The 13,068-nt window shown below is 39.9% G+C and overlaps 1 long non-coding RNA gene and 1 pseudogene across 1 annotated transcript; one reads left to right on the top strand and one right to left on the bottom strand.

The window, feature by feature from the left end:
• Positions 1 to 13,068, top strand: part of LOC127153855 (SLAM family member 9-like) — a 337,800-nt pseudogene that overhangs the window by 274,214 nt on the left and 50,518 nt on the right.
• Positions 9,394 to 10,922, bottom strand: LOC127153865 (uncharacterized). The gene is made up of 3 exons (XR_007825352.1): positions 10,463 to 10,922; positions 9,833 to 9,916; positions 9,394 to 9,461 (listed from the first exon to the last, which is right to left on the bottom strand). It is a non-coding gene; the product is annotated as an uncharacterized LOC127153865 (long non-coding RNA).

The following is a 13,068-nucleotide window of genomic DNA, read 5'->3' as shown; positions in this document are numbered from 1 at the left end:
CCGCCGTCGCCGCCATCTGGTGAGCGCGCACTGGCGCCGCCGTCATCTTGCGAATGGGCATCGCAGTCGCCGCCATCTTGTGCACGGGCTCCTCCGTTGCCGTCATTTCGCGAGTGCACAGCGGCGCGGCCGCCATCTTGTGCACGGACTCTGCTGACACCGCCATAGCTAGGGCACGCTCCGACACGGCCGCCATTTCACGAGTGATCCAGGCGGAAAACTTGTTTGTGGCGTCGTGATCCGGCGTTACCGCCAATCTGCGAGAGGGATGCGCAGCTGCCATGTCCGCGTTGTCGCGTTCCTCCTTCGCGATCCCCACAGTACACGGCGAGCCCACACACAATAAGGCAAAGTTCATAAATTCCGCGAGTGATGAACGCGGACCCTCGCGTCTCAGCCTCGCCCATAAAGGCTGATTTACACCATCGCAGAAAACCTCTATAATTATACAGTCCGGGAGGGTGGAATAATTTGCTATGGCCAGAAACTCACGGGTATATTGTTCGAGTGTGTGTGGTCCTTGCTTGATTCTGCAAAGAATTCTGTCCGTGTCCATATCAGATGAATGTCCGGGGTGAAAACTGCTGGATCCTGTTGTGACGGATTGTTCTGTAACGAGGAGTGAGAGACGAGAGGCGAGCGGATCCAATTGCGAGCTTTTATTAAAGGGACGAAGCAAAGACATAGTCGTACAGGCAGGGTCGAACGGTAGCAAACAGGAATATCACAGGCAAGACGTAGAGAATAATCCTTATAACAAGCGATAGTCCGAAAAGGCAGGCAGCGAACAGTCGAAAAACGGGGGAGCCAGGCGAGAGAACAAAGAACTAGGAACTAGGAACAAGGAAACTAGGAAACGCCAACAATGGAAATACAACAATACAACAATCCGTGACTTGCACTGGGAAAGTCCGGGGCTTTATAGGAAGCCTGATTGGTCACGGGGACTGAAGCAATCAGTGCGGTGGAGGATGGGAGATGCAGTCCGAAGTGCGAAGTAACAGTCAGAGTGCAAAGGGACAGCACATTCCAGGGCCCAGTTTATGGCAGGGGCCCTCCCTGACCACAATACTGGACAGAGGTTTGCTACATTTTGATTGGATCTTGGTGAACTAACATAAACAAACTGTCCAACGGCATCAGATAAAGATGCCAGGACAACAGCCAGACACCTCTTAGAGCACAAGAAGACCACCTTTGGTGCAAAGCCCGGGAAGGACAGAACTTCCTATTGGTCAAAATGCAGTTTGTGCCCTTCACCCACCTTGAGACTGATTCCTAAGGGTTTGGCCTGTGACCGACCATAAAAATTCCTTAGGACCTCCAGATGCAGCAGCAGTGGGTGAAACTAAGAGAGATCATGGAGATCCATCCAAATCCATTCATAACTGTTTTCAAACCTTAAAACTGATGCACACTACAACACACACATTTTATACTTATTCAGAGAAATAAGTATTCCTTGTGACAGCAATGTGTAGTGCAACATCTTACACAAACTTAGCTGTTAATGGACAAATGAATGCATGCATGACAGTTCAATCTTTTCCCATCATGTTTGGACTTAATGTGTTCGTAACATTGCCAAATGCATTCTGGTTATGGTTTGGAAAGTGATAAATGCACCGGTAAAACTTTAGTGACACTTTTCTAGCTTTGTGTTTGGACTATGCAAATAAATTCCACAGGAGGAAAGAAGGGTGGGCCACCACGTGTCCCCCCACTCTGATGGAACCAGCCAATCACAGCATGGAAATGGAGAAGCGCCAAATTGCAATCTCCTCCTCATCGGAAAGGGATAAAGGTACCCTTCCAAAAGACACTCCTTGTTCTGAGTCTGAGACCCACAAAGGAAAGGACTGTAACAGAACAACAACGTTCTGAGTCTCCCGTTCAGAGAGACAGTAACAGATACACAGCTCTGAGTCTCAGTCTGTCAAGGAAAGAGACTGCAACAGAGCAAGACAGTTCTGAGTCTCCGGCATGTCTAAGAGACACAAACAGGACAACCAACGTTCTGAGTCTGAGTCCTGTAAGGGATGAGACAGAAACAGATCACCTTCATTCTGAGTCTCCCATCTGGTGAGACGATAGCAGATCAACCCCAGTTCTGAGTCTGCGGCCCGCAAAGGAAAGGACTGTAACAGAACAACAACTTTCTGAGTTCTGTTCAGAGTCTCACAGTTCTGAGTCTCGGGCCTGCAAAGGTGAGACAACAACAGATACCAAGTCCAAGTCTCCAGCTTTTGAGGCAGCAACAGATACGACCACGTTCTGAGCCTCCAGCCTGTGAGGAAAGAGATAATCTACGTTCAGAGTCTTCGTCCAGCGAGACAACAACTGATGCAGCATCCTGAGTCTCCATCCTAGAGAGACAAAGCGGATTGACCAAGTTCTGAGTCTCTAGCCCAGAGAGGCAGAAGACACACAGACATTTGCAACAAGGTTAAGCTCCGGCGAGCAAACCTTCACTTCAGGTACTTTTGCTTGCGTGTTCCAAGCTAAGGACCTTCAGCACCTACTCCAGGGCCACATCTGCGTGTTCCAGATCTTAGGACCCTTGGTGCTCCAGGAGATCAGCATCCTACAGCGCTTCATCTTCAAGGCTGTCGAAACGGATTCCTGCTCCTTTCCCCACTGTACTGCCACCAGCGCAACCAGTGGAAGAAGTCGCCGCCACCGGACTGCTCACTCAACCACAGCGAACGTAAATATCACTTCCAAACCTCTTCCAGAGACCTTGGCATTGTTGTATATTATCAGTATATGATTTTCTAATTTACATTAGGTATTATATAGCTGATTGCAGTTGATAACAAATCTTACACATATTTGTTTGATGCATAGTAAGGTTATTCACCTTATTTGTTTCAGAGTAGCAACAGTTTATCTTTCCAGATAACGTAGCTCTGATATAGCAACTCCCAACATAATCACTTGCTTTTTATGCATCTTATGCACTTTATTCCTTTTTCATTCATGGTATTCATTTAGTAGTTGTTGATTACTCTTGTCTATCTTTTGTTAATAAAATTTATTTTATTACAACTTGTGTCTTCCTTGTGTTGATAATACAGAAAAGGTTCTACAAGTTAGAGATCCCACCAATCTTTCTTATGTGATGTACTCATAACCACACATTAATTGACACGTGATCCAAGAATCATAACGTCAGCTGTGACATGAGTACCCATATGAGCTGCCAGTACTTTTTCCGTTTTTTTACAGAATTTTATTTTACAGTGCAGGTATATGCGGGCAAGACACAAGAGTAGTCCGTAATACAGGCGAGATCGATCCATGGCGAACGTTATCCAAGGGCGAGGCAATAGAGTAATCCAGATAAACAGGCGAAAGATCCAACAGGCTGCCTGCGAAACAGACAAGACGTTATAACAATGCTGGGATGACTAGGAACAAAAACAAGACTAGACTAGACAACAAGAACTGACTTAAAGGCTCCGTACAGTTGCTAACACATAAACAAGTGCTAAACGCAAACCAATACTCGGCCACAAGTGAAAGGAAGTCCGGGGTTTAAATAGTGTCTCTGATTGGGCACAGGTGATAGCCACAGTGGCTGATGGGGAACGTACTCTGGGGTGTGCTGTAACAGTCAGTGTGATGTGAATGTCAAAGCGACTGACATTCAGGAATGGGTTTGTGACACACACACAATTAAAAAGTAATTGAATAACAGAATCAAATAAGATAATACAGGGCAAAGTGAAATTCTATTTAAAAATCACAAATTCCAATAAGATTCAATGAATCAATAAGAAGTCAGGAGAAATTAAAATCCCATTAAAAAAAAAAAATCCAACAGGACAAAGTAAAATTCAATGAAAACAAATCTGAATGTCTAATAAGAGTCTAAATTCTTATAGGACAAAGTGAAATTCCATTAAAATAAATCAGATTGTCCAGTAGGATTTTAAGAATCCAGTAAGATCCTAAATGATAAACCAAAATTCCAATAGGATTTTTTGACAAGGGTTATTTTGTTGACAGTGCGCCAAAGTTATGCTTTTTCCACCTAATGTTTGTACTGTAAACATATATCCTCATCTGCATTTCTATCCCTATAGCGGTTTAATAGCGCAGTCGCTTTTAACTTATACATGTGCTGAACTTACAGAAAGCAGATCTAAACATTCAGAAATGAAACTAATACAGCATTTGACCACTAGAGGGATGAGCCATACTCTCACAAAATAAATGTGCTATTTGCTTTGTGAAGCATCACTGCGTATATGGGTTATTAATAATGATCACAATTTTAAATAAATAAAAAAAATAGATACCATTGCTAAACCACAAACTTTCTCTACAAAATATGTATTAGTTACTTTTCCTGCTATAAAACCATATTTGAAATCTTCTTCAAAGAGTGTAAGATTTAAAAAATAAAAAATAAAAAAAAATCATCTTGTTCAACATCTCAAAATTACTTTTCAAATATATTAACTTAACCCAATCCCTACCCCTAAACCTAAACTTACCCATAATTTATTCCTAAATCAGAGGGAAAGAATAACTGATTAACAGCATAACTGATATATGAATATTATATGATATGATATATGAATGATAACAAGGTGTAAAAGCATGTATCCATGATCATAAGCCTAAATCTGACATTTTCTAAAAAGTGATCCCTTAATTCTGGTTAGTTGGAATGTTGTTCCAACGAGTGCACAAGAAACATGTTGTACTTGGTGAAACCACGTTCACACAGACAGACCGCAGGATGAGCACCCTCTGCTGGCGTCACTAGCACCTTTTCCAGCCGCAACCTAGTTATCCCAGGAGGTGACCCATTCAAGATCTGACCATGCTCAACCCAGTTCAACCCGGGTTTCAGTGGGCAACCAGCTGGCCAAGTGCATTATTTGATTGAAGTATATAGAAATACCTGGTTATCTTTCATAATGAGGTCACTATTTACATTTCATACCATATGTAAACACTTGCATTACCAAGGCAACAACTGACGCTGCAGTTGTATCCACCTTTTTCTGAACACAGCAGTCTTGCCCGACTGGATCAGTGCTTTATATTTCCAGTCTCTGGTGTTTCTAGAGCCGATAATATGACGTTAGTTTAGCTATATTGAAAACGTTTCAATTCAGTCAATCGTTTTACCCCGTTTTAACATGGAATGCATGGAATGGAACAGTTAAGGCCGTATGGTCTTTCTGTGCATGTGTACCACGTGGCTCAGGTTTTTATTAGTCACATGTTCTTGTGTCATGTTTTGTGCATATGGCTTTTGATTTGTTTGTTTCTGTATGTCATGTGCTTCTGTTTATTAATCTTAAACCTACTCTTCTTGTTACCTGATTATTGGATCATTTTCACCTGTACTTCCTTGTTACCCTCGTTGTTTGCACTCTTATTTATACTCCTTGTGTTTGCAGTCCTGTGTGAGAGTTTGTTGTTAAATATTCCAGTGTGTGTGTTGCTTTGCCGTGTTATGCTCAGTGCAGTGGCCAGTAGTGTTTTCTCTGCATCAAGTCCTTGCCTCATCCCTTAACCAAACCTGACACACAGACTCTGGACTTCGATCTGGCAAGTAGAGATCAGCACTACAGTGTCCTTGGCATATAATTATAGGCTATAATTTAGCCATTCAATGTATGTTTATTTTCTTGAATGTTGTTTAGTGTTTTCAAATCAGCACAATATATGAAAAGGTGAGCTTTGACTAGACTCGACTTTAACTAGATAATTTCTACCACCTTCACGTTTGCACGTTGTTTTTTGTCACATTTTGAATTTCACAGCTTGAAGTGTAACGTTCTTAACAGGAACTGATGAACACTGATGTTTCCTGTTGAGAAATGTGTTGTGATGCTATTTTAGCTGCTGCTTCTCACAGACCCACTGGAAAATGCAATTTGTCACTTAAATCAACATCATAAAAGTAATGTTCAAAGTAGAAAGATTTGTTTTTCTGCTACACCAGCATGACAGAATGCTGCAGATTTAATAAGATGGAAATATCTTATTAAAAAATCTATTCTTTTAACGAGTTTGTTATAGTCCCTGTCAGCACACCCATGTGGGGCCCATAAGGGATGGATATGGGCTGGTGAGTGGGCCCCATCTGGGCTGCCCAGATGAGGCCCAGTTAATTTTGTCCGGGGGTTCCATGGTGGCCCCTAGAGTGGGCCCTAGCTAAAACCCACATGGGCAACCCAGGTTTCTCCCATCTGCATGGGGCCCACTCTAACTGGGCCCCATATGGGCTGATTATGGGTCCCTGCCCATATGGGTAATAACCATTATTATTATGAGCTAACAAATTCATTTTTGGGGCCTATTTTACAGTCAGACCATACAGTTCTTTAACAATTGTACGATGTTAATATTTTTCTTACACAGCCAATATTCCCGGGTCTGGTGGACCCACCATATTATTAGGCTTTTAAATCAATACAACCATAACAATTTATGTAAAAATACTTAATAGATGTTTACTTTAGCTCAATATTACCAATGGCATATACATAATTTATGGCTCTTATTTACCCCTGTAAGATCACAATTATGATCATATGAGTGTTTTTTTTTTTTGGTGAGAGAAAACAACGAAATTCACTTATTAAAAAAAAAAATAATAACTAGTTTTTTGATCATTATCGGTGCTCATTTCTTAGAATTTAATCAGAACAGGTTAAAGTGCTTGAAATGTAACAATTTTGTAAATTAATGTGGGAATAGCAGGTGCAGAAAGACAACATTCACGCACACAGACAAGACACACACAGCAGGTCCAGTTAGGAAGACGACACAGTTAAGTTTCATAGCACCTACAATTATTACACTCGGGTCCAGTAGACCTGAATACCTCATATGTAATAGTTATGTGTTGGAGGGTGTACCATGTGCAGTCATTGAAAATAAGTTGTTTGTTCTTCACAGAAAATGAGCCACTGCCAATGCTTGAGTTAGAAGAAATAATAAATAGCATAACCTTTTCTGTTAGCAAACATTGAAAACGGGTCCCACAGACCCGAAAACCTTTGGTTAAACAAGCTACAATTAAGAGACCAGTAATACAATTAATTATGTTTTTATTTAAGTAAAATTTATTACAACATGCGTTTGTAGTGTTCCCTCACTGTCACAGACAGAATTAGTTTCTTTCCACCTCAAATGGGCCTGAAGTCTGAAGTCCTTGTTGAGGGGTTGCCTGTCGGGCCTGTCTATTACCCCCACGGTCCCTAGCACCAATGAGCCACTTGGAGACTGCCTTCTCGGCATCTTTACGGGTGATTTGGCTGGTCATGGCATTTTTCTTTAAGCCTCCTTCAAGAAACAAATATAACGGTCACTTATTTCATATGTGCCAACACAACTCTTAGCCAGGACTGTAAAGAAAACTATGTTAAGAAAAAAGCTATATAAATTAAGATTATTAGAAATAAACAACATTCTCTTGAACACACAAGCTAAGCAACTGAGAGACATGTGCGAGCCAGGACAACAAAAGCAACATTCACAATATTTAAAATCGACATGTTTATAACGTTAGGGAGAATGTTAGGGAAACTCTATCCTGCAGAGTTTAGTTCCAGCCTGCTTCATCACACCTGCCTTTGAATATTCAAGTGATTCTGAAGAGCTTGACAAGCTGATTCAGGTGTGTTTGATTAGGCTTGGAACTAAACTTTGCAGGACAGTGGCCCTCCAGGAGCAGGATTGAAGACCTCTGCGTTAGGGTATAGTGACACCTTTCTATTATCGGTACAACTTAAAACATTATCCACATTATGCACACCTACCGTATATTACTTCATACAGTTTTAAGGCCTTGAACTCTCTCTTCCCATTTCGGCCCAGAAAGTTATACTGCCTGGATAGGGCATGGTCTAGGAGGAAGGTCATCATCCTTTTTGTGGCCTCGCCAACAGTCGCCCCCCCTATGTCAGTCACAGCTGCAACCTGAGGGAGAATAAAGGCAATACAAAGCAAATTTATCTACAGTATATTGCTCACTTGAGTAAACCACTCAACATGAAAGAACTGCCAGAAGCATGGGTGTGAGCTAGGGGTGGAACGGTACATGTATTCGTATTGAACCAAAATGGTACGGGTGTCACGGTACGGTGCATGAATATACACAGAGAATACACAGTATAAAAATAAATAAAACTTGTGTGCAAATTAATGTAATGTGGAACTACTGCTAGATACGCGGGTACTCTAGGGACACCTAATCTGTAGCCCTGCCTTAGCTCTGAAGCTCCGTGGTTAATAAACATGCTGCGATGTCAACATTGCAATGCTGGAAAATGTTGTGTGTGTGTGTGTGTGTGTGTGTGAGAGAGAGAGAGAGAGGCACGGGCGCGATCGAACAGTGGAAACATAAAAACATACTCTGTCATTTTCTTCATACAGGACATCATTCAAACTGCAAAGTGTCAACTTATATTTCTGTACATTTGCAATAAAAATATAATACTGTGCTTTTGTCAAACTGTAACCTACAATTGTCACCCAATCAAAATCAGTTTAAAAAGGTAAAAATATTTATCCAACCCCATTTAAAAACAGTCTGTCGGTGCCATCTTTTTGACATTTATCATATTGCATTGGTTTTAATTTCTTGAACAGAGCACTAATCTGTTTATTTTTAAGTTACACATTCTACATTGATTAAAAAAGAAAAATCTAATGTTTTTAATGGCAGTATTATTTTATACAGAAATAAAGTATTTATAATTTAGATGAGAATAAAGTTAGTGTTAATTAAAATGAAGAAAAACAAATATATTAATCTGAAATATAGCAAATTAATTTTAAATTCATTCAGGTACAATTACCAAACATATCTCAAGGTCTTTTTGCCTTTTTATTAATTTAATTAATAAACTAAATATATAAAACTACTGTCAGTACACTACAAATAAACTGGTTCTATGCCTTTATTAATAAAACTTATTTAAAAAATACAAGGTTTAAGACATTTATTTTACTTTGGTGGTAAAGCCTGAGACACGCAAAAAAAAAAAAAAAGCCTTGTAGATTTTTAGACTTAACATACATACCAGTTCGGCCATGAAGTTTGGGTTTGCCAGTTTTCCTTCCATTAATTCCACATCTCTAACTGTCTTTAGGGGGGAAACCCTCTGGGGTAGAAGAGACAGTGGTGCTGATGTTGCCACGCTGTTGTAGAAGCGTTTGGAGCATCCTCCCTTGGATTTTTTGAGTCTCTTTCATCTCCTCAAGCAGTGTTAAGATGCGAACAAACATGTTGTCCCTGATTTGTCTACGAGGGGCTTCTGGTGACATGGTGACGTGGTGATGGGTTGATGGGGCCATCTAAAACAGAGGTGGGGCCATCTAAGGTTACCCAGAGGTGGTGGAAAGGTGTCGGCCTAGCAGATGGAGTTGAAGACCTGAGGATGGATGGAGGCGGTGCAGGAGTCTGCACAGACCTGAGGGTGGATGCACTGTACAGAAATCCACACTGTAAAAAGTCTTGTACAACAAAAAAAATCTTAATACCAATTTCGCAACTTGACATTATTTCTTGATGTGCCACTATTCTGCAATAAATCTTTTGTAGTTGAGCCAATTCAACATTTTGTAAGAAGTTCTTAAGAATAAACAGGTTCAGATGTTCAAAATTTTTTTTGGTCAGAAATTAGATCAGATTAGTGATTTATTCTAGTTCAAGAGGCTGAAAACTTGATTATCTTGGTTTCTGGGATTTTGCTAAACACTGTTCAAAGACCAAACCACCCAAGAATCAAACCACCCAACCAAAGGAAAATATCATCACTAAAATGGTAATTTTTTTTTACAGTGTGGAGGTGATTACCTGAGGGTGGATGGAGGTGTAGGCCTGATTTGACTGCCGGACCAATTGTCATCATCCTCATCCTCACTGGACAAAATCACTCGCCTAGAAATTTATAATATACAAGCACAATCAATGAGTTAAAGCATTTTAAAAACAGGTGGTTAAAAATATATATAAAACAAGTGATACCACTATACACAGGGTTCGTACACATTTCCACCAGAGAATTTCCATGACTGATCTAATCAGCGTTTTTGCTTTAACGTTAAATGTAAATGCAACAAGTGCAAACATTAAAACCTCACCAGCTGGTAAAAGCGGAGAAATTTGTATTTTACAGCTTGATATTAACTATGCCTGTTCATCTGCCTTTGCTAACAAGTTCACAACCAAATTCTTCTAAATATATTCAATTCAACAACTCAAAATAAGCTCAACATATGCATGATATTGACTTAATAAATTAAACTCGTCTGTTCAACGCCATGCTTTAAGGTTTAAGTTACCAAAGCTAACGTTACACAGCTACCTCACTAAAAGGTAGTTCCAGACCTCTTAACTAACTTAATACTTTCCAAAAAAAGGTTTTGGTTAACATACATCATACGGTAAAATCATCCCCTGTTTATTATACATTGAGTTTCTTACCTGTCTTTTGTCCACGCGACACTGTAATGAATCCTTAAGACTCAAAGGCTGCAAAGTTGTGATGGGGGTGGAGCTTTCCGGATGAGCGCTGCACAGAGTGCACTGCACAAAGTGCGCACTGCTTACTTTAGGGTTTGAACCATATTTGAATATTTTGTGGAAAAACCTGATGTGCCAAACTTGTCTGTTGAAAGTCATATAGTACTTAAGACCACTAAATTGCTGTGGCTTCTAAATAGCTTAATAGTCTAATAAAATTTGTATAAAAAATGGACCTAGCCCAGTGGCTATTGTTAGAAAATAGCATACATGTCTGACATAATCAAATTTGAATTGGTAATATCTTAGGAGTGGAGCCCAACTGGAGCCCATAATTAATTTAGCCCACCTACTGCCCATGTGGGGCCCAACGACAAAGCCCACTCTGAGCCCATGCCCAGCTAAAGCCCAACTAGCCCAAGTGAGGCCCATGTGGGCCCCAAGTGGACGTGTTTGCAGGGGTGTAGTGGAGTAATTGAGTAAGGTTTATTCCTTTGTTCATTATTGTTTAGAGGTTCCTCTGTAAACACAGCAGCATGTATTTATAGGGCACTGTACTGGGTAAAAGTAGAATTGTTATCAGAGAGATGTGATTTCTATTTTGGACAAGAGCGATGATGTTTTTGTTTATACATGTCCAGCAGAGCTTTTTGTTGTCCTTGCGCCCCAGTATACTGATGGGGACACTAAACTGTCAACAAGCACTGTCCTTTGGATGAGATGTTAAATCAAGGTCCTGACTCTCTGTGGTCATTAAAAATCCCACACTTTTAAAAATAAAGGTGCTTCACGATGCCATAGAAAAACCTTTTGTCTAAATGGTTCCATAAAGAACCTGAAGAACCTTTCTATTTCACAAAAGGTTCTTTGTGGCAAAAGAAGGTTCTTCAGATTATAAAAAAAATAAGAAAGAGATGGTTCTTTAAATAACTTTTGACTGAATGGTTCATCTAAGGCATCGCTGTGAAGAACCTTTTAAAGCACCTTATTTTTAAAAGTGCAGGATGTCTTTCAAAAAGAGTAGAAGTGTGACCTTGGCATCCTGGCCAAATTTGTACATTGGCCTCTGATTGGCTTCCTCACCCTGTCTCCTTTTCACCAGAAAGCTGATATGTGGTGGGCGTTCTGGCACACTATGGCTGCCGTTGCATCATCCAGGTGGATGCTGCTCACTGGTGGTGGTTGAGGAGATCCCACCTCACAATGTAAAGCACTTTTAGTGCCTAGAAAAGAGCTATATAAACATAATGAATTATCATTATTACAGAGTAACACTCACAATGACAAGGTCTGATCATGCCCCAGAAGTGATTTAGTGGAAAACCTGGCATGCACCAAAGGAAAGTACATGATTTGTATTTCACCCATCCAAGTGTACAAACACATTGGTGTTGAAGTTGGAAGAGAGTGCTGGTTGACCACCCTCCCATCTACAATCCCTGTTGATACCAAGACTCAAACCAACAACCATTGGGTTTCAAAGCCAACTCTCTAACCATTAGGCCATGACTGCCTTGCTATTAATAGGACAAGACAATAGGAGTGTCAGAATTCTGTCCCCAAACCAAGAATAAACCAATTATCCACCTCCAGTGCCTGTGAATCTCTCATCAGCATCTTTACACTGAATATCTGTACAAATATAACTGAGATCAATGGTGATTTCAGATATTCAGATTACAATACCATATTTTCCATTTGTTTCAACAAGGTTTGGATTCATAATGTACACATGCACAACAGAACAAAATAGTGTTCACTGCATATTACCATAGATCAACTGATCAGACAAAAAATATTGAATTTATTATTTATTTATTTGTTTATTATTATGTTGTTTTTTTTTTCAATTTACAGTTTGATTCTTCCAGAATTTGTGAATGATATTAGTGTCTTATGTTTTGCATGCATTTAGTGTCAAAAGTATGCGTGTCAAAATATTTGGCCACATACTGACTTGCAAGTCAGTAACCCACTCGAAATCTACTGAAACCTTTAGAAGACGTTTGTAAATTCAAAGAATACAAGGCGGTAATGAGTCAGCAGAATTAAAGTTTAGGAGCCAGTGTTTTTGTGCAGTGGAAATTTCAAAAAAAAGAGATCCTAAACTTGTGAATATGACTATTTTGTACTGTTTCTCTTCCTTTGGGTCAGACACTTTCTCATCATCTCTTTTTTTCTCCATAGATTAAAGAGTCTGTTCATGTTAGTAAGACAGGAAGAAACCCCTCCCCTACAAAACTTGCATACTCTGAATAGCCTACAAGATGTTTGTCCACCCAACAGATCAAACCACATTTCTCTAAAACACAAACCGCAGCTGCTTTCAGTTTGACTCAGAAGATGAACGTTAGCAAACTGGTACCATGAGATCATATATGGTTTTAATGTTGTATTTTAATTTTTCCTTACGCAAAAACTGTGATTTGAATGAATATAGACAACATTTTTAAAATCACTACAATTTTTTTCTCTGTCTTACCATGAAATATAGTTCTTCCACAATTCACACAATTTTATTCATTTTTAGCTATTTAACCCAGCCAGGCAATTAATTATCTTATAAA

The sequence above is a fragment of the Labeo rohita genome, chromosome 22 (assembly GCF_022985175.1).
Source record: "Labeo rohita strain BAU-BD-2019 chromosome 22, IGBB_LRoh.1.0, whole genome shotgun sequence".
NCBI classification, from domain to species: Eukaryota; Metazoa; Chordata; class Actinopteri; order Cypriniformes; family Cyprinidae; genus Labeo; species Labeo rohita.
Note: the sequence above shows the minus strand (reverse complement) of the source record. Positions and strands in the feature narration are given on the sequence as shown.